The sequence below is a fragment of the Monodelphis domestica genome, chromosome 8 (assembly GCF_027887165.1).
Source record: "Monodelphis domestica isolate mMonDom1 chromosome 8, mMonDom1.pri, whole genome shotgun sequence".
Classification (NCBI taxonomy): domain Eukaryota; kingdom Metazoa; phylum Chordata; class Mammalia; order Didelphimorphia; family Didelphidae; genus Monodelphis; species Monodelphis domestica.
Genome location: NC_077234.1, coordinates 55,041,620 through 55,068,313, shown reverse-complemented (window position 1 = coordinate 55,068,313; position 26,694 = coordinate 55,041,620). Strand labels below are relative to the sequence as shown.

At 39.2% G+C, this 26,694-nt stretch overlaps 1 pseudogene; it reads right to left on the bottom strand.

Moving 5' to 3' along the window:
- Positions 1–663: 663 nt before the first annotated feature.
- On the bottom strand, positions 664–4,516 carry LOC100618073 (heterogeneous nuclear ribonucleoprotein K-like; annotated as a pseudogene).
- Positions 4,517–26,694: the final 22,178 nt, after the last annotated feature.

The following is a 26,694-nucleotide window of genomic DNA, read 5'->3' as shown; positions in this document are numbered from 1 at the left end:
TTTAGAAATTGTGACTATTATCTCATTGTTTGCCAATTATAAAGTCCCTTTGTTCTTACTCCTGTAACTAATAAGCCTCACAGTCTCTCCTTATTTTAGTTTCCTGATTCTTCAGAGGCTATTTGAGGATGATGCTGTATTGTGTAACTTTCCAATCCCTCTGTCAGATCATAAGCTATGAAAAATACAAACTGACTTCACAGAGTTTTGATTTGTCCCATCTTTTTTTTAGGTTCACTAAATTTATTTTACAAATCATAAAATATTTCTTACAAAAGAGTATTACATTTTCTGAATGGATGCTAGGGACACAGACTATTGATACTCTCTCCCCTGTCACGACCCTCCCCCCCCAAAAAAAATATGAGCAGTTACCACAAAACAAGGCATTCACAATAGTTACAGTAGGGGGAATATTTCCTTTTACCAATAGCAGCGAACAAAATAAAATTCACTCTCTGCTCTTGTTTCAAAAATTTAATGTTAGTTTTGCGTGTTCTTCCCCCCAACCCTGTTTGTAAGGAACTAAAACATTCCATCTGGTGAACAGCAAAGATTTCACTACACTTCAAATGTAGAATATCTATGAAGCAGAGGAATGTTGACTTTTTAAACAGAAGCAGATTTTTAAAAATGCAGGTCTTATTCAGTTCTTCATTAATCTTAGAAAAACTTCCCAGAATACTGCTTCACACTATAAAAAAGAACAAATCTTTTGCATTAGACTCCTTCAGCATCTGCCTACTGCTTCCCACTGTTTTACAGTAAATACTGTGCATTCTGCATCTAGTCCTCTGCTTCTGTAATGGCAATAATTCGAATCCTCACTTCCTTCCAAAGGCCCATTGATTTTGATTGATGAATCCGATTCATGACTTGTTTCATTCACTGACCACCTTTGCCAATAATAGATCCAACCAAGTCTTTGGGAATATTTATTTGTGTTGTAATAATGGGTCCACCGGGATCACTGAAAGAGTCTTAGCCCTCTTGCATAGGAATAATCCTATCCAGAACCACCCTGTGGTTCACAAGTCATCTGCCATTCAGAAGGACTCCAGATAGCTATTGGAGTGTCCCAAGTCTCCTAGCACTAAAATCAACCATGCCATCCTCACAGTCACCAGATCTTCCTCTTCTACAATAAGCCATAAGATGTCCTCCTTTAGGTGGTGGAGGAGGAAGAGGATGATTTCAACCTCTAATGCCAACTCTGCCACACATCAGGAAGAGGTGGTGGGGTCCTCTACAAAGGTTCACTCTCCTTTTGATGGCAACAAAATGTGCTGATGACCACCTGAGGACGTTTTATCAAAGCCTTTTCTTCCCAGCATGGGAAATCCCACCGTGTGTCCTCCTCAACCATCCAACATCATCATGAAGCCACCATAGCCATAGGTTTCATCATAGCCATTGGGATCATAGGGTCATGCATGTCCTTTGATGGAAGACTCATATAAGATTCTCTTATGATCTTTCTCCACTCCAAACTCTCTCAGACTTTCCTCTGATGAGAACAACTCTCAGTGGAATGAGGATGGCCTTCCTGACAGAGCTTGATGGTTGTCTGAGTGTCCTCTTGAAGTTCTTTGATTCGGACACTGTTGACCCCAGTAATTCCTTTGATGAATCAACAGTCTTGACTCACAGTCAAAGTCACTTCCTTTAAAGTGTTGGTCATGTAAGCATTCCGCAGGATATTATTCGAGCAGGAGCTGGCTGTGATTGCAGTGAGTGATGACAACTGCAGGCTCTCTTCCAAGGAAGGGATGATTTTCTTCAGAATTTCTCCAGTTGTTTCAGTATTTGCACTCATACTCTGTATGTGCTTGGGGGCTGCTATTGTCTGGGACTGAAACATTGGCATGTAGTCTTCATGAAATGCTTTAATATTTAATATTTCATTATTTCTTTATATTATATCCTAGTATAAATAATATTTATTAATACTAACACTTTCCTATTTGTCTTCTTTTCTAATTATTGCTCCAGAATTCTTGCTTTGAAGCAAAATGTAAGATTCGACCATCTCATCAGTGTTTCAAGATCTTTTTAAAGGTCTGCTTCCTCTCCGTATCTTCATCGGGATACTTCTTTAATTCGCCGTTGGTTTCAGTATTGGGGGAGCAGACAGTATTCTTCTGTCTGCTCAGCCTCCATTTTCTCAGATTAAATGGGTGGACAAACTACAGAACTGGAGTGAGTGTTCTAGTCAGGATCAACAAATGACCCTCCAGTACTGCAGTAGCTAGGATCCAATGGGAACCACCCCACCTCTTCTAATTCTCTTCTGTTATTGATGTTCTCCTGGGTACATCTGGTCTCAGAATTGCCATCTTATGATTATTCACGTGCCAGAAGACTTAAGCACCTACATTACATATGTTTTACATGTTAACCTGCATGCTGAATAGTCAGAACTGTAATCCACCAGGAGGGAAGAGTTGGGGAGGGAAATTACCTATTATAGGGGGAAAGCAAAAGCCTTTCCAAAATGGTGCAGTGGATAGGAAGACCTGGGGCCAGTCCAGGCTCAGACACATGCTCTCTATGCACTCTGGGCAAGTCATGTAACCTTTGTTCACCTCCGTTTTTTCTGTAAAATGGTGATAATAATTCCTGCCTCCATAGCGGTGTTGAAAGGATGAATTGAGATAACTATATGTAACTTTGGATTCCTCAAAGAGATTTATAAATGCTCATTATGACTACTGCTTTTGACTTTTCTCCTGGACTCTAGAAGAAGTAGGTATGTTGATGTAAAAATGTGCTTGGTTCTTTGGAGTATTCTTAAATTTTGGACCTTCTCTTAACATCCTGTCATTTGTCAAGCTTGAAAGCACCCCATCTATACCTTTGTTCAGATATTTTATAAAACTGTTAAACAGCACAGGACTGAACACAGTTCTCCCCTAAAACCTTTCCCCAAGCTGTCATAGACCCATTAATGACAACTTTGGGGAGAAATCCATTTAATCATTTCTAAAACCAACTATTTATGTGGCCCTCATCTTTCTACCTTTTTGATGTGAATAGCAAAAGAAAGTTCTCAAATGTTTTATTGAAATGTAGGTAGAATAGATCTGCAACATTCCTATGATTTGCAAGTATAGTAAATTTGTAAAAAAAATGAAATTACTATCGACTGACATGATTCATTCTTTTTAAATATATATATATATATATATATATATATATATATATATATCCGTACCTTCTACCTTAGAATAAATCCTGTGTTTTGGTTCCAAGACAGAAGTGTGATAAGGGCTAAACAACCGGGGTTAAGTGACTTGCCCAGGGTCACACAGCCAAGAAATATATGAGGTAATATTTGAACTCAGGACATCCTGTCTCTAGGACATCCACTCATCTGCCCCATCATTTTCTATGATTTTTAAAGAAAACTGGCAGTGACTTAGCAATTATATCTACTAATTTTTCAGGACCTGGGACAGTGATCATTAGGGACTAATGACTTATACTTAAGGACAGATTGGTATTATCTTACTATCTACCCATTTATCTTCCCTCAATTTATCTAGCCATCAACAAATATTGATTGAATGTTTCCTGTGTGTCAGACATCATGCTAGTTACTAAGAGATAAAGACAACAATGAACTCTTTGGACCATTCATTCTATAAAGGAAAGCAAGATATATTGTTTGTCGTTCATTTGTCTCAGTCATGTCCAACTCTTCAAAACCCCATTTGGGGTTTTCTTGGCAGAGATACTAAAGTGGTCCGCCATTAACTTCTCCAGCTCATTTTATAGATAAGAAACTGAGGCACATAGGGTTAAGTGACTTGCCCAAGATCATAGAGCTAGGAAGTATCTGAGGTCAGATTTGAACTCGGGAAGATGAGTCTTCCTGACTAGATCTAACCCTCAATCCATCCTGCTGTCCTGCGCAACATATCTTAGTAGATATAAAATAAAGGTAATTTGGTGGGGGTGGATGATGATAGCCTTTAGCATCTGGAGGCGTCAGGAAAGATTCGTGCAGAAGGTGACCCTTGAGATAAAATTTGAAGGAAATTATAGATTCTCAGAGGGGGACACAAGAGGGTGCCTTTCAGACATGGGGACCCACCCAGGCAAAAGCATCAAGAAAGGCGATTTTATGTGTGAAGAACATCACAAATCCTAGTTGGGCTAAAACACCAAGAATGGGAAGGGCAAGTAATGCCTACTGTGACTGGAGAGGCCAATTAGAGGCAGGTTGTGATGGACTTCCAATGCCAACAGAAGCGCTTGTTTTTGATCCTGGAGTTCATAGGGAGCTCCTGGAGTTTCTGAACAAGGGAGTGACACCATCAGACTGATACTGTGGAAATAGCTCTTTGGCAGCCGTGTGGAGGATGGATTAGCCACTCTGACCTGCCTTTTTCTGGCCTCACAACTGTTCTTGGTCGAGAAAACAGGCACAATAAGAACCCCACAGTTCTGGAGAATAGCGAGCTTTTGTGGAGAGCCTCGCCTGCTGGCTCTCACACTTCCTGGGCTGGGGCATCTCCATACACTTGGTGGCAGCCCAGATTAACTCCTTCCTGTGCCCCCTTTGACTTGAAAATCAGCACCGCTCTGAGGATGGGGAAGGAGGAAGCTGAGACCTCCTTGTAGGCTGCTCCTCCTCTCTTGATGGCCCAACAGTCACCTAGTAAATTGTTGACCAGGACCCCCAGGTTCCATGCAATCGATTTTACTGGTTTTGAAAACCGCTCTGAGGGTCCTGACCATCATATCTGTAATGAATTAGACTAGATGATGCCTACAGTCCCCTTCAGTTCTAAATTACAATCTTTATAATAATCTCTACTTAAAACAAACCCCAAACCCTTCAGAGACATCTACAGATTAAAGTGAAAAATCTGCCTGACCTTCAAGGCTTTCTATCATTGACTACTTCTTCTCTTTATCAGTGATGCTGTCCTCTTCATGTCCTCTCTACTCTTATCTAACTAGACTATTCTCTGTCCTGTTCTGCTTCTTGAGGTCTTGCGTGGCTTTCTTTATCCTGCTTCCTATGTCTCCAATGCTTTTCCTTCCCCTTTTCCTTATTCTATCAGACCCTGAGGGAGACAGTCCAGGATTCAAAGCCCAAGAGCTCTGGAAATAGTAAATAAAAAGTAAGAGTCTTGCAGCCCCCATTGCCATTATTGAGGGGAGAAATCATTGTGGAGACAGGGTCAACTTTTCTCACCACCACCACCACCATCTCTCAGTAAGAGGAGGAGTGGCTGGGTACCCAAACCCACCCCAGACTACCATTGCTGCTTCCAGAGAAGCCCTCAAAGCCCTCAGTCATCTGGGGAGGCCATTCCTGTGGAGACAGCTCCAACCATCCCTGCCTCCTGCCAAGGAACCACTACCTACAGGGCAGAGAAGCCCATCCAGCTAAAACAACAAGACTCTTAAAGAGGAAACTGGAGGCACTATGTGCCAAGTACGCTGAATCACCACCACTCAGACCACTATCTCCCTTCTGACCATTATGGGGCTGGTTCAGGACTCTGAACTCAAGAGCCTTGAGAATGGCGATTCTTCTTTCGACCCAGAGTCCTCAGTCATCCTACTGAGAAGCAGCCCCCTTGGGGAGGGAACCTGTTAATTGTTCCTGTAGGTGCTACAGCCAAATCCATTGAAGACCCCCAAAAGAAAGCTCTTCTCAATAAATTCTCTGGCATTGTGCTCAACATCAGAAACATTAAAGAAGAGTTTTCTGCTGCATCGTAAGGACCTTGGGACCTGTCCATCTTACTTGCAGAGGAAACCTTCCTTAGTTGTTTTCCCCACCAGTAAAATGTGAGTCCCCTGAGAGCAAGGAAAGTCTTACATTTCTATTTGTATTCCCAGGGCTTAGCACAATCATGGGAACATATTAAATACTTAAGAAATGCTTTACTCCATCCTCTTTACCTTTTGGAATCATATCCATTCTTTAAATCCAACTGCCAAAAAGATATAAAGCAAGGAGAAGGTTGCTGACAATCATTTTTGTTAATTTTTGTTAACGCTCTAATCAATTTACCATAAATATTATTTTTTAAATACTTGCCTTCTATTTTAGAATCAATACTAGGAATTGGTTCCAGTAAGGGCCAGGCAACAGGGGTCACACAGCTAGGAAGTATCTGAAGTCAAATTTGAACCCAGGACATCCCATCTCCAGCCCTGGCTCTCTGAACCACCTAGCTGCCCCTACTACATAAACTCTGAACATCATGAAATCAGAGGCATATCTTACCTCAACTTTCCATCTCTCCCAGTGACTATTGCATCTATGAGAACTTGACAAATGTCCTTTACATTTGGAGAGAGACGCAAGGACTTGGCCACTGGTTCATAGGAGAGCGGAGTGAGATTCAAACCTCTTCTGTGGGTTGAGAGTACTTTCTGTTACATCATACTATTCCTGTCTTTGTCTTTCCTACTCAGCTTCTCATTCTCTGAAGACCTTTGTGGAATAGTGGCCCAAGAGCTGCCCTTGGGCTCAAAAAAACGTAGGCTCAGGATTATTTAGATTCAAGTCTTGCCTCTGACCCTTACTGTCTGTATGAAACCTAAGTGGCTCAAGCATCTCTCTAAGGTCTGTATAAATGGAGATTTTGAACCTTTGACTTAGTTCCCCAGAAGTCCTTAGTATTTCCCCAAATTTCCTACCAAAAAAAAAAAAAACCCAGTTCATTCAACATAATACCTCAATCTTTATCTAAATTTTCAATTTTTTTGAAATTACAAAACTTTGGGTAACTCATTGTAAAGAAGGCATGGAATTCAATTCTATCAAGTTAGCTTTTTTTTTCAAATGATAAATACTTACCTCCAGAAAAGATATTTAAGGCTGCACTTAAAAAAAAAAAAAATTAGTCGTCTACACGTAAGTCCTGAATCCTGTAAATAAGCCCTGAATTATGAATGTGTTGTTAGCATATTTAAAATAGAGATGACTCTTGACAATCACCAAGAAAATTGCTAGGCAGGATAGATCTTTAGCAACGCTTTTGTTATTCAGACAAGCTGTCCAGGTTGTCAGAAACACATCTAGGTAATTTGGTCCCTTAAGAAAAAGTTATTCACATCATTCCTCTGGATGAAAGGGCATCAGCAGGCTTTCCCATCTATTGTAAAGACTCATTCTTTTCTCTGCCTATAGCCCACAACACCAGAGTTCTGGCTCCATTTCTAATTTTTTCGATTCTCTTTTCACATAGATGTTTTCCTTAGACACAAGCTATTGCAGTTTTGATCTATTGGTTATAGTTTCCTCTTTTATCTAGTCAATCTAATCCAAGTAAGCAAGCCTTTATTAAGTGCCTACCACATAAACAACTCCTTAGGCGCTTAGGATACAAAGGCAAAGATTAAAAAACAAAACAAAACCTTACCCTCTGTTTTAGAATTGGTTTGTAAAGATAAAATTTAACTCTTCCCTGATTGTGAAAATTAAATGAACTCCCCTGTCCATTTTTAGATTTAATCACAAAAAGTGTAAACAACCTACTTACAGTTGTGGGGAGATCTGTTCATTTTTATGACTAATCACCAAAAGTTTAAACATCCCACTTAATCATTAAGTGGGGAGGTCTGTGATCCACATGTGCAATAGTGGGTGACAAATCAGAATCAAACTGACTGCCCTGTGGGCCGTCCTAAGCAAAGCTTCAACTGTGATTGGTAGACATAAAATTAGGGGAAGGCACAGGAAGTGATGCAAAAGAAAAGTGTCTTTAAAGGGAGTTACAACTTCCTGAGTGGAGTGGAACCTGAACTTTGTCTTCTTCTGGAGTTCTGATTTTGAGTTGGAGGCTGGTGAAGGATCTGCTGACTTGACCTGAGACCCTGTACCTGGTGAGACTGTCTTTGAATCTCTCCCTTTGAACTGATATATGTTGAGTGAAAAAGCTGACTCCTTTCCTGGATTTTCTAAAGAGACTAGCCTCAGGAGAGACATCTCCAGGTCCTTGGCTTTGCTGAATCCTCTCTGTCTAAGGACTAGCTCTCCCTGCCCGGGTTGAGCCAGGGGCCAGGAGTAAATTACTTTGTGCTTAGGCTAGATATCTTACCCTATCCTGTCTCTGATTTGCTTACTTTACTCTTTCTATAGTTTGTAAATAAATTGTAAATAAATCTCTTTGGAATAAATTAAATTCCTGGCAACCCTATTCTTAAATAATCCAGTCCAATCTTTTTATAAATTAACCCCCTTTTTACCCCTATAGGTTCAAGGCAGAAGAGTGGTAAAAGCTGGACCATTGGGGTTAAGTGACTTACCCAGGTGTCTGAGACCACTTTGGGAGCCAGGACCTCCTGTCTCCAGGACTGGCATTATATCTATTCTGCTACGTAGTTGCCTCAAAAGCCAACATGTTTTTGTTTTTTGTTTTTTTAATCCCTATCCTCAAAAAGTTTACATTCTACAAGAAGACCCTGATGTACAAATGATGCTAACATATACATGTTCACAGCTGGAAGAGGAGGAAGAACAAAGCATTAGTAGCTAGAGTAGTCAGGAGGGGCTGCCCATCTGAGAGGCATTTGAGTTGGATTTTGTGCTTGTGGGCATAGCAGAGTGACTGAGTGTTATTCGTTCAAACTCTCAGCTTTGCCTTCATGTCTGATTTTTATAGATGTCTAAAACTAGATGTGAGATTATAAAGGTCCCAAGGTGAGGCGACTATTGGTTTAATTTTAGAGCAGTAGGGACATCGTTGGACTTGAAATCAGAAAACTGAGCTTTTTTTTGGGGGGGGGATTTGCCACTAATACCAGAAGGGGGAGGAAGGAACAATTATTAAACTCTTGCTATTTTTTGGTCATCATGGTAAGTACTTTAAATATTATTTTATTTGTCCCTCATGTCAGCCCTGTGAGGTCAGTGCTATTGTTATTCCTATTTTTAGCTGAGGAAACTGAGGCACAGGGTAACAGCTAGGAAGTATTAGAGGCAGGATTTGAATTCAGATCTTCCCAATCTCAGGCCCTTGCTCTATCTACTATGTTGCCTCACTGACTTCGTGACAGACAATTCTTTTTCTGAAGCCTCTTTCTCTTCCTCTTTTCATTCATCCTCTTTTAAAAAAATCCTTCTATTTTGTTAGATATTAGAATCAGTACTAAGTGTCAGTTCTAATGCAGAAGAGCAGCAAGAGCTAGGCAATGGGAGTTACGTGACTTGCCCAGGGTCACACAGCTAGGAAGTGTCTGGTCAAGAAGATGGACCAGGAAAGCTAAAGTTTTTGCCCTGTTTAATACTGATATTATGATTCAATTTTTATGAGTATTTTCAAAGGTTTTACATTCTTTTCACCTTGTACAAGTGTAGAAACAACACGTCTGATGAGGGTAGCTTAAAAGCGTCTCTCCCAGTTTGTGAGATATGGGCTTATTCTTGGCCATATTTAGTGTTACTGCCAAAAGATTTCCCGGCTCTTCAGATCTTTCATCACTGTGAAAATTCTTGACACCTTTTTGTGGAATGTTTGTTACCTCCTGACATGTTGTTGACAGCTTGCTGCTAGTTAAAAATATACCTGTGATGTAATTTTCAATACTTGTTCCATGGCATTTAATCATCCTCAATAAGATACTTTGAACTGTAGAAAATGGAGACAGACAAAGGGTTGTTTGCAGGCAAGCAGTATCCCTCTATTATTTTCAAAAACATTTTAATTTATCGATTTTAATTAGTCATACATGTGAAGTAAAAATAATGGGAAAATATGGTTCAATATTTAAGAAATGAAAGTGACCAAAAGACTTATGCATTACTGATAAACATCATATCCTTATAGGATGACTAATTACTTCTAAAAGAATATATTAAACAAGATTATTTTTTTTCCCGTCCAAAACCCTTACCCGCCATCTTAGAATCAATATGATGTATTGGTTCTAAGGCAGAAGAGTGCTAAGGGCTAGGCAATAGGGGTTCAGTGACCTGCTCAGGGTCACATAATTAGGAAGTACCTGAGGACAGATTTGAATCCAGGACCTCTATTCTCTAGGCTTGGCCCTCTATCCACTGAGCCACCCAGCTGTCCCCTATTAAACAAAATTTCTTAAACACTCACTACATTGCTAAAAGGAAAAGTCTTTGTTTAGAACTCACCCTGATTAATATGGAAAATTGAGGATAATTAAGACAAAAAGGAATTCATTGCAGCAACAACTTTGGTCACAGCCTGGACCCTGCTTTTATGGACAGGTGCAAATAACTTCCATAAACAGGTAAGATAATCCTAATTGATGCACATCTCAATAAGGAGATGGAGTAGTGCAGCCTTGGCTCATCTCCTATGACAGCATTATGGGCAGATGGATTAGTGCTACGGAGATAGGACTCTTGAGCATGCTGACACCCTCTCCTGCAGACTGGCCACAAGTAGCCAAAGTCAAGCAAGGTTAAAACATAGAATCACTTCAGAATGGCTCCAGATTAGTGACTGATTTTATACAATATTTTAATGGAGAGAAAATGACTAGTTATAGCAGTAGAAGGAATTTCCAGATTCGTTGTCAGTATTCAGGCAGACCAGTTAGTTAATTTCAGCAAAATTCAAAGTTAGCAAATTATGAGGAAGACCGAAGATGAGAAGAAATAATAAATTCAAGTTGATTTCTCTAAGTAAACTGAAAATGGAGAAAAATGCAGTCTTAGGTTTTTGAGGGATGAAGAACCTTGGAGATGACGTTGTCCAAATAGAGGAGGAAAATATAGACCAGAGAAATCAAATAACTTGTTTAAGATTACATGAGGGATCTTAAATTAAATTAAATTAAAAATTAAATTAAACAACTGGGATTCCAACCCACATCCTTGGTTCTAGAGTCAAGATGCTTTCTACCAAACCATGTAGGTTCTATTGACTCTGGTTATCACTGTTTCTTGGGGGGAAAGGCTCATATACTGGACAAGCACAATAGTTATACCCCAGTAAAACAATTCTGGGAAATTGGATGGCCAGATGAGGTTGATGGTAAATGACGAGCCTCAACCCCATGGGTGAGTTAGTGGGAATGTCTACCCCAAGCATGTGAAGACCCCCAAGAATGGACAGACAAAGACAATTTGTTTTGATGGCCATGAAGGTGACTGAAGCAGGCACTATGGAGTGCTTAGAACTGGGTCAGCCATTGAAAAAGCTAAGGTCATTACTGCAACCTAGACCAGTCTTGTCTGTGGATTTCAGTGGCTGGAAGAAAGATGGAGACTGATGGCTCTGCGCAACTCTGTCTCTTTCAATCTAATTCAGGGGCAAATCAAGACATCCCCCTCTGTTGTCTTTGGTCCTCTTCAAAAGAGGGATGAACAACACTGTTTCTTAGAGAAGTTTAACCAATGGAAACCAGTTACCACTTGAAAAAGCCAGAATACCCCAGAAGCTGCCTCAGTCAGCTACAGTTTGATTTGCCTGTCAAACACAGAGATACATAGTTCCAGGGCAACAGCGGGTTCAGAATACAAGCTCACCTGCAAAATGTGAAGGAAATTTTAAATAATTGTCTCCCTAGGAAAATGTCTATTGCTGATCACTAGAGATCATATCCTAGTCGGAGTAGGAACAACTGAATTATTATTTAAAGATCATCTAAAAAGTGTGCAATTCTTAGCCCCTTAGGAAGCAATTCTCAGTACTTTTCCAGCTTCTTTTCAAAAGTAGAAGGCTTCACAGGTCTGAGGATCATTTTCTATTTTTTGTTTGTTTTTTGGGTTGATGGAAGCAAAGAATTCATCTGCTTGTATTCATCAGCTTCCTGGATTATGATGATAATGATAGCATTTATAAAGCATTTTGAGGTTTGCAAAACACATTACAAATATTATCTCATTTATCCTCAAATAATCTGGAGAAGTAAGTTTTATTATCCTCATTTTTTAGATGAGAAAATGGAAGCAGATAGAGGTTTAATGGCTTGCCTAGAATCACATAGATAGGAATTGCCTAAGGCTGCATCTGAACTCACATCTTCCTGATTCCAAGTCCAACAGGCTTTATCTCTGAATTTACCTGGCTGGTCTTCAAAAGGCAGACATAGCTTATTGATGGGGACACCCATAAAATCTTTCTGTCATGCTAAAATCAACCATGATGTGAATTTTGATGGTAATGTTTTTAAGAACATAGGTGCCCTCTGACCCTCAGTGAGACATTTCCTGTCTTAAGGAAGGTATGAAGTAAGATCAGGTAGGCTTTCTTTAATTATTATTAATTATGAAAAAGCTTTTGCCTTGGTAGATCAAAAAAGTTTCCATAATGGCTTCTTTATCAAAGTCTCTCCTCCTAGGCAAATATAAAAATAATATAAAATTCCTTAAAAGAGGTACCAGTAGAGATAAATAGTTGTTGGATAACTCATTGGTAGTTAATATAAAGAGAAAGAAGGAAAGATGGACCTGGAGTCAGGAAGATCTGAGTTAAAATCTGACCTCAGATACTCATTACCTATGTGGCCTTGGGCAAGTCACTTAACCTCTGCCTTAATCCAAGGGAAAAGGAAATGGCAAATCACTCCCGCATCTTTCCTAAGAAAACTCCATGGATAGTATTGGTGTATTGGTGTGTTCAGAGAGGACTAGCACCTCTGGCATCAGACTATTTAAGGTATAGAGACCTTAAATATATATTTAAAAATAAGACATCCCTGATTTTCAAGATAAAATAAAATTTATTAATCTTCTTTCTCTAAATGAAAAGATGTTTCTATTTCTATACATTGTCTTTACTGCCTTTTAGTTTGAAAGTAATCCACTGACAAATATTTCTAAAGCAACTTTATGTGCTAGGCACTGTTCTTGGGCACTGGGGAGATGAATCCCATTAACTTAAAAAAAACCCTACTCTCAAGAAGATTATGTTCTGAGGAGAGAGAGAATATTACTCAAATAAACTGAATCTTTGCAAATAACATTTTGCAATTAATACTTTAATTTCTAGACATTGCTCTGACGGCTTTTTTGCATTAAATTTTTTTTCAATCAATGAAAATTTGTCTCCTACTTTTCTGCCCCTACAATATTATCAAGATTTTAGTATTATTTCAATTTTAAATCTTGAAAAACCATGATAAAGAAAGAGGAGAAGATATATAAGATTTATTACTTTTTTAATTTTATTTAGTCAATTTAGAATATATTTCCTTGGTTATAAGTCATGTTCTTTCCCTCCCCTTCCCCCAACCTGTCCTATAGCTGATGCACAATTCCACTGGGTTTTACATATGTCTTTGATCAAAACTTATTTCCATATTATTTGCACAAGGGTGATCATTTAGAGTCTACATCCCCAATCATATCCCCATCAACCCATGTGATCAAGCAGTTGTTTTTCTTCTGAATTTCTGCTCCCACAATTTTTCCTCTGGATGTGGATAGTGTTCTTTCTCATAAATCTCTCCAAATTGTCCTTGATCATTGCATTGCTACTAATAGAGAAGTCTATTACATCCGATTGTACCACAGTGTATCAGTCTCTGTGTACAGATATATAAGATATATTGACCCAGATTACTTTCCACCATTCCTCTTTAAAAAGAAAAAAAAATCCTTACCTTCTGTATTAGAATCAATTCTAAATATTGGTTCTAAGAGCAATAAGGGCTACCCAACTATGGCTAAGTGACTTGCTTAGGTCAGATTTGAACCCAGGTCCTCCACATTCAAGGACTGAATCTACCCCTTGAGCTACCCTCACCATTTATTTTAATAGTTTGGATGTAAGGAAGAATCTAGAAGTACAAAACTAAAATTCATACAATTTCTGTATATATGTTTTCCTTTTAAGATATGACTTGTCTTTATCTATTTAACCATGTTTGAGAAAATACAATAATAATGTGTTTTATGTTCTAATCTCTAAGTAAAACCATAGTACAAATACCAGGCTACAAACATATGGGGTATAGAAAGGAGCTATTTTTATGTGGAATGCCAGATTTCTCAAAAAGCGTTTAGCGAGCGTTATTTTAGTAGCAAGAATAAGCAGAAACCTAACTGAGCACTTGAAAATGACTTCTCAGAGGTGCAAAATACCCTCCATTACAGTCATGTGTGTTCTTCCCCTTTATAAAACAGTCTTTTAAAATTCTTGCCTCAGATGGAATGATACTTCATGACTGAAAACTATTTTGGTGGCGCTATTAAGACAAGAGTAAGAGTAGGAAAGGGATTAATTCACATAGCCATAGGAGTTGTCCATCATCTGTAAAATGGGGGGAAACTGGAGTAAGAAATGGCAAACCACTCCACTATCTTTGCCAGAAAAAGCCCCATGGACAAATTCAGTAGGATCACATGGAATCAGGCATGACTGAATGACCAAAAAGAAATGGTTGGTTATTCAGAATCAGCTGTCAGAGAATAGAAAGATCACCAAATGATTAGAGCAAAAATCAAAGTCAGTTTTCCATTAGATGAGAGGATAAAGATGAAAAGATACTGTGAGTTTATAGAAGCTCCAGCCTAAATTGAACAAAAAAAAGTTAGCTCAGAAAAATGAGAATTGGATAAAAAGATATCAATGGCAACACCATTAATTAGAGAAGTTCAATTGATTTAAAAGAGATCATGGAGTCAGCAGACATGAGTTCCAACCCCATCTGTGATGTTTACTACCTATGTGACCCTGGATCAATCACTTTGTTTTCTGACTCCTACGTCCTTAACTATTAAATGAAAGAGTTTGACCTAAATATCTTCTGAGGTTAGCTCCAGATCTAGAACTATGATCCTTTACACAACAGGGAAATCCAAAGAGCCTAGAAACCCCCTGGTCAAAGAACATGACTTTCTTGTCCAGTGAAGAGACACAGACATAGTAAGGAGTAACCTCAGAGGAGTATAAACTCATTTGGAAAAAAGGATAAATAACAGAAGATTCTAGTCTGTGTAGCCACTTGAGACAGTGGATAGGGACAGAAATAAACCCAGACACGTCTTAGTGTGAGATCCAGATGAGCCAGACTATATCACCTGGAGAGAATTTATAAAACAAACTGGAAGCAAATCAATAAACAGAAAGGAAATGAAGGAGGGGGAAAGTAGCTTGATAAGTGTTCCAGGGGGGAAAGTCTGGGATTTTTAATGCACCATAAGTGAACAATGAGTCATCAATAGAGTGGCATAGTGACCAAAAGAAGGTAGTGCTATCCTAGGCTCTCTTACAATAACTATCATAGATTTATAGCTAGTCAAATCCCATCATTTTACAATTGAGGAAACTGAGGTCCAGAGACTCATCTATTTCTTAAACCCAGAACAGTAGTTCACCTTTAAAGAAGACTACATTTTCATTGTCTTGTTTAGAATTTTTATTCCATCCTGAAAGGAAGAGGGGTGGTATATTGGCATTGAGTCAATAAACATGTATTAGGGATTTTCTGTGTTTCAGGTTTTGTGATACATGTTAGGGATACAAAAAAGGGGCAAAGGTAGTCACTCCCTCTCAAGGAACTCACAATCCAACAAGGGAGACAACAAGCAAACATATGTATAAAGTTATATAAAAATGAAGAAAAACTATGAGCAGAGGGAAAGCTTTAGAATGAAGGATTAGGAAAAGATAGCATAGTGATTAAGGTGGCTATCTCTCTGGTCTCTTAAATCACTCTTCCCAGGGTCACATAAGGAAGTATCTGAGGCAGGCTTTGAACCCAGCTCTTCCTGATTTCAACTCCAGTTTTCTGTTCACAACACCATGCTGCCTTTAGACGTGCATAGCATTCATACTGACCATGGAGGTGAAGGCAGCAATAATTACATCATATTCTGCCCATCTGAGATTATGGATTAAATTGTAAGCCCACCATCTTGAGAAGGTCAAAGGCAAATTAGAATCTACCCAGAGAAATGGATGACCACAGATGGTTTATACCTTGTCTTCAAGTAGGGTCTGGATGACCATTTGTGTGAGGTGTTGTTAGTCATAAGAATGAATTCCAAACTCTGAAATACTTTTAGAAAGAAATTTATTAGGACATCTGGTAGAGGAGAGTAAGACAGAAAGAAAATGTGACTCCTCCTCTAGGCTCTGGAAGGTTTACATCATATGGAATTTAGACAAAGGTACCAGCACTGGAAGCACACCTAAGCAGTTAAAGATTTTGCCTGTGAGGGTATCTTGGAAGCAAAACGTATTGAGATCAACATCAGTAAATGCAAACATTCAATAAAATTTTAGCAAAGCCGAAACACCTAGGAAACCCCAAACAGAAGCTTGGGTGGCCCCAGAACAAGACCTGGGTGACAGGATTAAAAAGAAGACTTTGGGTGAGACCTATGCATTCCTCACAACTATCTGGAACACCTCTGAGATCAACCTGACTTCTCTATTAAGCTTTTTGGGTTAGATAACTTTCCAGCTATATAAAACTAGATTCAAACTATTAATAAATAATAAATGATCCACACTGTATTTCTTTATTCAGGTTCAGGTTGAACTAGGTGAGTTCTGAGGTCATGTCCTACACTGAGAATCAGTATATCTATTCACCACATATGTTTGGAGCAATATTTGTTCTTTACTCACTTGTTTTTTCCAGAGTGAATAACTAGATATTATAGATAAAGAGACTAGATTCCTTCTATTTGTCCACAGATCTCCTAGGGGAATCTCTCCAACCTTTTAGAGATGGATGAAATTTAAATAATAGACTTCTAAAGCTTTTTTTCTCACCATATATCTCTAATTCAATCTGCCCCTTGGCAAGAACTTTTGATCTCCCAATATTAACTACCTTTAATATGCACGTCATTGTTCCAACAAGGCTGGTTGAGAATGTGCTGTGTCTAGAATAAATCTATCACTGCAAAGGTAAAATAATTCAGTGCCCATGCAATGCTCATCCTAGTTGACAAAGGCTAGAACATCATTATTATTACTTCCTCATAGCTGCTAGGGTCCTTATAAGCAGCATATTCTTTTCCTTTGCTTCAGAGCATTCAAGATTTATGTTCTATCTAAGCAATGCTCTCCCACGATAACTTATAACCACTTTCATCATTGCCCAAGAGACAGCTACCTTAATCACTGTGGAGAGAGCCTCTCATGCTTCGACGATGGGTCAAACTATAGAAAACGCTCCCAAGAAAACTTAACATCCTTTAAGGGGGAATTAACTTCTTGTATTTAAGACAGAGATTTTTGTTATTACAGAAAGCTAAAACAATGTGTATCTAAATGTCCTTATGCACTGGAGCCACGATGGGCAGGCGGTACTGAAGATGGTGGGTTTGGAATACATGTTTGGAACATGATAAAATAGTTTTTTAAAAAATATCAGTTTGGATTTGTAAATTTAAGCTGCTGCACCTTTAGATTAGGAATGAGTAATTATTTTTGCCTCAGTATTGTGGAGAAGAGAGAAATTATAAGAAAATGCATGCAAAGGACAGAAGCTGGAGATGGACCAGCTGTCAATCAAAAGAAAATTCCATTTGGAATGTTACTGGGAAAAGCAGTTTGGAACCAAGCCAACGGCAACTGTTTTGAGGGTTTTGGGGCTGATGGTGGTGACCCTGAAGGAAGAAGCTGGGTTTTATCTCTGGGACCTGGGATAATCAAGTTGGAGATGGCCTGGCCGATTTGAAGGCAGAAGAAGAAGGACAATAGTTCATATCTCTCTCTCTGACTGGCTCTGTTTCATGCTAGTGACTGAATTGCCATTTCTCTCAATATCCTCCAACCTAACACTCAGATAATGGGGAAATCCCACCCCTCTTACCTTATCCTCCATCTTTCCTGTTTTCCCCAATAAACCCTTACTTCAGATAAAGAAGAGAAAGAGTATTTCCTCTGAAACATCATAGCTCACCCTGAGTGACTTAGAAGGATGCTGAAAAAGAAAGGGGAAGGGGAAACTGAAGGGAAGAAGAGGGGAGGATGGGAGATTAGAAGAGGGGAGGAAGGGAAGTATAAAAGGGAGAAGGGTAGGCAAAAAGATGACAACTACCTGATACATTAGTTATCTAGTATACCATCAAATATACCCTCCAAATATCATCTATTACAGTATGGGCACATCTTTAGATATACTTTTAAGATTAAAACTGCACTAAGATTTTTGGGACGTGTAATTAAACATAACACATAGTAGCCAATTTTTAGATTTGAGATGTCTACCGATGGCATAGAACACAAAATAGTGGGCTGGAATGTCTTCTATCTAGACTTCTTCTTCTGACTTTGTCACTAACAACCTTCTGGTTCTGATTCTGAATCCTCATTCAACCTCTGACAAAGAAGAAGCTGGATTAGATGATCTCTGTCGGTTCAGATTAATGCCATTTTGCTCTGTGCTCTTTGACTGTCTTAGTGATCTAGAATAATAATGGCATGAATTATTCTCTGCTGAGGTTTTCCACTGATAACTCATCTTGGTGTAAAAATGATCCTAGGCTTTTGAAGGTCACACTAGAGTAGCAGAAGCATGAGGAGACCAAAACCATTCCATCTTCCAATTCTAAGCATTTTCACAGGCTGTCCTTCGTGGCTGGAATGTTCTCCCTCCTTTTTTCCACCTTCTGACTTCCTTGGCTTTCTTTAATTCTCCAATAAAACTTAACCTTCTACAAGAAACCTTCCCTGTCCTCCTTAGTAGCCTCCCTTCTGATATTAGCTACGATTCATCCAGAATATGTCTTTTTTTGTTTGTATATAGCTCTTTGCGTATTATCTCTATCATTAAATTGTGAGGCCCTCAAGGGGAGGGACTATATTTGGTATTTCTTTGTACTTGCCCAGTTCTTGGCACATAGTAAGTGCTAAACAAAGGCTCATTGATCAAAGCAGTGAGGTTATGGAGAATGGTCTAAGCGACACATTCTGTCTGCATCCTAGCTAACTTCATAGACTTCCCATCAGGTTGTCCACATTGGCATGATTTAATTCTGCATGGAAACTCTTGAGATGTTAGTTTCCAGTAAGGTTGTGATCTGCATCAGTGTAGAGAATGTCCAGACCAAAGAAATCTCAGATCCTTGAAATTTAGGGTGAGTAGATTTCATTCTTAAACTCCCTCTATGTCTCTAATCACAATAATACTACAGAAATCTCCAATCACATTTCTTCTTATAAATCATTACGGTACTTTGACCAGGATAGTCTTTTGGGATCGTCATGACAAAAAAGGAAAAAAAAATCACTTGGCAGCCAACTTCTGTTAATGAAGCTTCCCAACTTAGCTGAGCTATTCCTGAGAACTCAGATTTGTCATCTCTTATCTATGCAGCCCTACAAGATTTTCCAGTTTGGTAGGTCCTGACAGAACTTGTGCTCAGCTGGATCAGCCCTTGAGATGCCAGGGTGGCCTCCATCATGAGGCCAAGAGGAGAACCTTAGGAAGAATATAAGGAACATTCATTTCAAGTCCTTCTGTGAATTGTCACTTTGTCAATCTGAGTACCTATGTGGGTGTGTTGTGACCCCTCAGTAAATTAATGAATCACTCAGTTAACGATCTGGATGTGAGGATATAAAGAGAAAAAAAAAAGAAAACATTTCCTGCCCTCATTTTATTGGGAAAGACAGCATGTTATAAATAAATATTCAAGAGGCATACAGAGCAGATTCAAGGTAACTCTAGAGGGAAGCTTTAGCATCAGGGAAAGTCTCTTGAAGAAGATGGTCTTGATTTTTTGGAGCCAATCTCCATCACCTAGTGCTTAGCTTGAGGTGGAAGCCCTTTGAACTCATTACAGACTTGTAAACCTGTGTTACATGAGGTGAGCCTCTGTGTGTAGAAATAATAACTCTGTTCTCTTGTTGGTGAAAAGTGTTTTCTTTTAAATGGCTCCTGGTTCTGGGTAATTTAATGATAATATATGGCTTCAATGATTTTTCTTAGTAGTGTAGAGGAACGGTTTTGATTTATATGTTTTCTTGTCCTGTGCAGACTCAAGAGACCTTTCCATTTGACTTGTGGCTGAAACTTTCTATATAATTCTCTTTTCCATGAGAATATGAACTTCTTTTCTACTTATATCGCTTGGTCTTTACTTAGCACATGGTAAGTGCTTAATAAATACTTTCTTTTCATTCTTCCTTCTTAATTTCTTCCTTCTCAATTCATCTCTTTTTTCTTTTTCTTCCTTCCTTAATTTCTTTATTTCCCCTTTATAACCTAGCCCCTTCCCACTGGAAACTTGTTACACCTTCATTCTCCATGAAGTCCTCTTCAGTCCAGTGACACTGGTCTCCCTATTGTTCCATGAACAATATATTTTATCTCTTGGTTCCAAACATTTTTACTGATTGTTCCCAATGCTTACAATATTCTTTCTTCTCACTTCTGCCCTCTTGCTTCCCTGGCTTCCTTTAAGTCCCAAATAAAATACCACTTGTTCTAGGAAGCTTTCCCCAACTCCTTTTAATTATACTTCCTTCCCTTTTAATTATTTTCTATGTATTCTGTATATAGGTTATACCTATTTGTTTGCTCATTGTCTCCCCAATTAGATTGTGTCAAATCCTAGAAAAAATTATCTTTCACTTCTTTTTGTATCCCTAGCACTTCACAAAGTACCTGACACATAGATAGTCAGTAAATGTTGATTGACTGACACATCACTTCTAAGCACTTCAGGGCTTCTCCCTCAATCAGAAGTTACATTTACATGGCTAAGACTTTTCCCTCCTCAGTCTTTTAAAGTTCTAGAGGGTTGACTCTTCTTAATGACTTGCTCAGAACTCCCCATCCCCTGAAAGTCTGCTGTTTTCCTTGAACTGTCAGGACCAGGACAGTGTCTGGTATATACTAGGCACTTAATAAATGCTGGTTAGTTTTTTGAAAGATGCTTTTAGACTCAAAGTCTTATTCCTTGAGGAGCAGTCTCTACACTATCTTCTAGGAACATGTGTGTGAGCTCAGAGTACCTGGCTTCAAAAGAAGCTGGAATTCTAATGTTAATGAGATTCAGGGTTGTATAGACTGAAGAGAATCCATTTTGGACTGATCATAGATGGACAGAAATGGAAAAGACAGAGGCTAGGCATTTGTCTGAATGGGAGGGTAGATAAACATGGGAGCAGAATAGCTGGAAAAGAGGAAAGCAGTAGAATTGTGGGTAGTATCATAGGAATATATTTAGGGATAGTCTGGTTTCTAGGGTTAGCTGAAAGAAGGAAATTTTTAGATAAGCCCTGGGAGAGGACTCTGGGTAGGAAAAGGAATTGTGGGCATCTGAACTGAAAATAATTGAAACTGACTTCTTTCTTGGATTTCCTCTGAGCTGGAAGTAGGTTTTTGACTCTCTGCCTAAATTTCCATCAAGCCAAAGGAGGGATTTTGCTCTGAAAGATTCTCCTTGGATAGTTAAGATTTCATGGAGAAATCTTTGACTTCTAAGTTAGAGAATCTATTTAGAGGAAACCAATTTCCCTGAGTCCAAAGATTATCTGTCAGTGGTCCATCTGCCAGAATTCCTCTTGGGCTAAGGTAATCCAAAGCTTTCCATCTATAACTTTGGATTACTTAGAGCGAGCGGCAGCCAAACCCAGGCTATTTCCCTTTCTTTATTAATCATTAGTGGAAAGATTAGGATAAGTCAAATAGTGTGGGAAAGGATTTTAGGTAGCACAGGGAGCTGCAGGCAGGACCCAGAGAAGAAACAGAAGGCTTCCCTCAAGCAGGGGACTTAGAAGTTGGGTGGAGGTAGTTTGAGGAATGCTAGGGTCCTATCTACTAGTTTCCCTTATTCCCTTTATTAAAAGAAACTTTGTTTCCATGAGCCAAGGGTTTTGTGCTTAACTGGCCTATGGGAGTTCCAAGGTGGGTTGTAACATCTAACTTCCCTCTAGGATAGTTCCCCATTACAGTATAAAGGATCATATGAAACAGAATTGCGTTAGCTCCTGATGAAATGAAAGCAGAGTTGGCATTCCAGGGAAACAAACCACAAGAGTCTGAAGATAACACCAATAAGACTTCCCTATGAATCCCTAAATGCTGAAGTGTTTCATTCTCCTCTTCCCTGTGCTTGGAGTTCAGCGATTAGTGGAAGCTGAGGCTAATTAACTCCTGGGAAACCGTTGGGGAGAGGTAGAAGGTACAGTTAATACTTGATCTAATTCCTAGTCATTTACCGTTTACCTGGCACTCTGTTTTATTCTGTTTATACATAACCCACTGGATTTATGTATTTGCTGGATTGGCCTGGGAGATTCATGGAACAGAGTTTGGGGAGCTGTGGATTGGAATAGATAATGGAACCCCAAAGAGGCAGGAACCTGTCTGTAAATCTCTTATGCCTCCTCTAAGGTATTGAAGTCATTATTTAAGGGAGTTATTTAGTTGAGACCTCCATGGGAAAGAGAAAGAATTCCTTTGTTTTTCTATACGGTTTCTCACATGACCTTTTGGGGCATCTTTCAGCAGTGCTGATTCTTTTTTAATGTGTGAGCCACTCTGCTCCTCAGGCATTTTTTTTATTCATGGGAATAGCTATCCAGTTCTTAACCACTTCATGGTTTTAACAATATATTTTCTTCTTGAATTTTATGCTTCTGAGATCACAATTGTTGTTTCACTGCACATAGCATTGCCAGAAGCATTTTGGTGTTAAAAGATGTGTTTTTTTGGCAGTGAAGAGGTTGAGGTCACTGAGGTGACTGAACAGTGTAACAGATAGAGAACTGGACCTGGAGTCAGGAAGACCTGAGTTCAAATCTCATCTCAGATGTTTACTAGCTGTGAGATAATAATTAAATCACTTAATCTCTCTTAAATCCCTTCTCTGTTAAATGAAAGTAATAATGAGTGAACTTCCAGGATTATTGATAATACCAAATAAGAGAACATACAAAATGCTTTGCAAACCTTAAAACATTACTGACATTAATGTTAATTAATGTTAGTATATAATCATGTGAATTATAACATTAATATTATGTTAGTTAACATCACAGTAATTATTTTTATTTATTTTGAGAACCCCTCTGGCCTGATTTCCTCCTAATCAATTGTCAGACAACCTCATTGTTCTTTTGTTACATCTGATCAAGATTTATATATTGATGGACTAAATGGACTGTCTATCCATCGCCATGAAATCTAGATGATACTTTTTCTTTTATCCACTTCATTTTTATGCCATAAATGACTGTCACAGGCAGGCACCACAGGGATAGTCTAGCTCAATCCATAACTCCATGAGATTCCTCTCTTTAAGATCCCAAATAAGTCTTCATTCAGTCTTTTCTTGAAAGCTTCAAATAAGGGCAAGGCACTATCTCCTAATCTTATCTCAGTTTTATATATCTCTAATTGTTAGAGAGGATTTTTTCTTCCATTGAACTTTACTAATTATAACATGAAATTTAATATAGAAAATGTAAAGTTTAGGTTTAAAAATCCCCTACAATAATGACCAGGCAAGCATTCATGTAACAGAGAAAAATAAGCATCGGTTTTGGTCTATTCTCAGCACAGTATCAAACAGCAATGTTATGTTCCAGCCATAGAAGCCAATTCATTCAAAGGCGCTGCAGTAGGAGAGACAGTCTAGAACAAATGAAATGATGGTCATATTGTTATCATCCCTTCCAAGATTAGATTTGGACTTTTTGAGTTGAGTTCTGGGAGCCATGATGATGATACAGGGGAAAACAGAGCAAGACTATCAAATTACTAAGAGGAGGGTCAGGAGAATAGTTCACCAATGCAGGAGAACAAGATGGTGAAACAGTTTCAGGAACTTCAGGGAAGTGAAGAAGGGATAGGATTGAGAAAAGGACACTGAGTTTCACTAACAAATGATACTGGCATACTTGGAGGCAGCTAGGTGGCTCAGTGGATTCGGCACCACTGGAGAAGACAATGGCAAACTACTCCAATATCTTTGCCAAGAAAGCACCATGGACTATGGTCCACAGGGTCATGAGGAGTTGGACATGGCTAAACAACAATGACAAAGGTATATACTTGAAGAGACAGTTCCAGTCTAGTGTTAGAGGGGAAAGGTAGGTTGTGAAATTAGTGGGAGATCAAATAAAGGCATTAGGTGAAGGTCTGTCTGTTTTGTTTTGTTTTTCAGGCTAGGGGAGACTTGAGAAGACAGTGGATTGAGCAAGTGGATGAGAGATAAAAGATAGGGAAATGATTAAATGAGTGAACTCCTGGAAGAGAAAGGAAGAGAGAAGACCAAGGCTACACAGTTAGAAGTCCATGTCTTTGTCAGACTGAACAAAAGTAGGAAAGAATGTAGCAAGAGTTTGAGGGATTTTGAGGCACTTTACTTGAGAAGAACAGGGTCATTGAAGATAGCCCCTCTTTTCTTTGTAAAGAAGGGTGTGAGATTTTCTGGGGAGAGAGAGGGGGTACTAACTGATATAGATGCCTTGAAGATAGAAGAGTTTTTGGAATAACTTGTGAAGAGTCAGATAAACAAGCCAATTAGGGAAGAATTAAGGGATTTCCTGGCCATAGATGATTCTAGATAGCCCAGGATGGCTGAGATAGCACACTTGGGAATTCCTCCAGGGATAGTCAGCAGAATAGTGAGTAGATCAGCTAGCACTGCAGTTTGATAAGGTAGGAGTGGTGATAGCTCTAAGTCTGGAGGGAGGCTGAACTGGTTACCTTTTTGATGTCAAGATTGCTCAGGAGAAACAGCAACTGGACTAATGGACCCAGAGAACAGGGAAGGACAGCAGCAGGGCTAGAGATTGAACTGCTGATAAAGAAAAGGTTGGGGAGGAGTGGGATAGTAGGAGAGATGGAAGTCTAAAATGTTATTGTCAAATAGATTAATTTCAGGGTCTTCACTTGTGGACATGGTTCATAGTGGGTGATAATGATGAAAAGACTGAGCCATAAAAATGTGAAATGACTTGCCCAAGTTTGTACAGCTAGTAAAATTCCCACCCATGTTGATATTGCACTTTTTTAAAAAACAATATTTTATTTGGTCATTTCAAAACATTATTCATTGGAGACAAAGATCGATATTGCACTCTTACAGAGTGTCTTTGGGGTAATGGACTGGGGAAAGTATCTACATAGCAAGGCACATAGCCACTTTGCTTTCCAGGTAGAATTTGAATCCAGGTCTTCTTAACCTTAAGGCCAGCTCTTTCCAACTACCTAGCATTAAAAAAAAAAGGCAAGGATGATTCTATCTCATATTAAAATGTGACTTTAAGGGAGTAAATAGCCATAGGGTAGCCCCCCCCCCCAAACACTTACCTTCAATCTTAGGATAGATACTAAGTATTTGTTTCAAGTCAGAAGAACAGTAAAAGGCTAAGTGATTTGCCCAGTGTCATAGAGCTAGAAAGTTTCTGAGGCCATATTTGAACCCAGGACATCTCATTTCCAGGACTGGCTTTCTATCCCCTGAGCCACCTGGTTTCCCCTAGTATAGCCTTTTAAAATAAAATGTGTAGTTTGTTTCTTAGGTTGTGTAATCCTTGACACCAATAAGCTAAAACAGATGCGTAGGTCTAGATAACCTTCCTTTAGATGAAATCATAGGTGGGACATTTTTCTTTCAGTTTTCCCAGATCAAAGAATGCTGCAGGGGCGTTTTGTTCCACTGGACACACTGAGAGGGCTGCTAATGAGACCCAAGCAAACATCCCCAGGAGGTGCTGTAAAATATTTACCCCCCCAAAAAGACAGTAGGTTTCAGGTTTCAAAGCTGGCTTTAAGAGAGCTATGTAAACAAGACCGATAAGGCACCAGAGGAGGAGCAATGGTTTATTAATAAATATTAACAGGCATCCCCAGCAGATGAAAGGGACAAACTAGACATTTCGAAGACTAAATGCTACCAGCATAGGATTTGGTAAATAATACTTATCTTCCCAACTGATTGCCAAGCCACAGGTGCTCAGAGCCTATAGGCTGAAGCAGCTGGGAAGAAGCAGCTTGTCTCTTGTCCTTGATCAGGAGGTACCAGTGGCAAGATGGAGTTAAGGGGAAGCTGGGGTCTGCATAGACAGAACCTTGACCTGAGTCCTCTTCTCTGGGTCGGGAAGGCTGAGGGTGATTCAAACCAAAAGAATGTGTTTCAGCCCCACTTCCACCCACCACCCACGCACACCCAGAGGTGGACCACTGAGTCAAGTGAGAGATCCGTGTACAGACTGGGGTTTGATGGTGGACTCCTGGTGTCTCTGCATAAAGCAGGGCCATTTCACTAGACTGAATAGATGGCAATTTATTTCCATTTAAAAAGAAGTTTCTAGGAGGAGGGGGGTTTGAAAGAAGTAAAGATTGGAAGATGATTGGTACTGAGTTTGTGACTAACCTTTTTCTGTTAATTGCAACCCACAATTGCAAATCCAGTTAACAATAGGTTTGACTGTTTTCTAGGTATGTGCATAATACACCCTGCAAAGAACCTTTCTTTCTTTCTTTGGAACTGGCATTTCCTTCAGTGTTTTCCTAATAAGGTAAAATATTCTCTTTCAACCTCTTTGTCTCTATCTCTCTTTCTCTCTGACTTTATCTTTCCTCCACAATCTTCATTCATTATCTATTCCTTCCTCTCTTCCTCCTTCCCACCCCTCCCCTCCCTCCCCACCCTCCTTTCTTCTTTCCCTTCTTCCTTCCTTCCTTCTTTCATTCGTTTGTTCATTCCTTCTTTCCTTTCTTTGATCCTTCATTCATTCATCCCTTCCTTCCTTCCTTCCTTCCTTCCTTCCTTCCTTCCTTCCTTCCTTCCTTCCTTCCCTCTTTCCTCCTTCGTTCCTT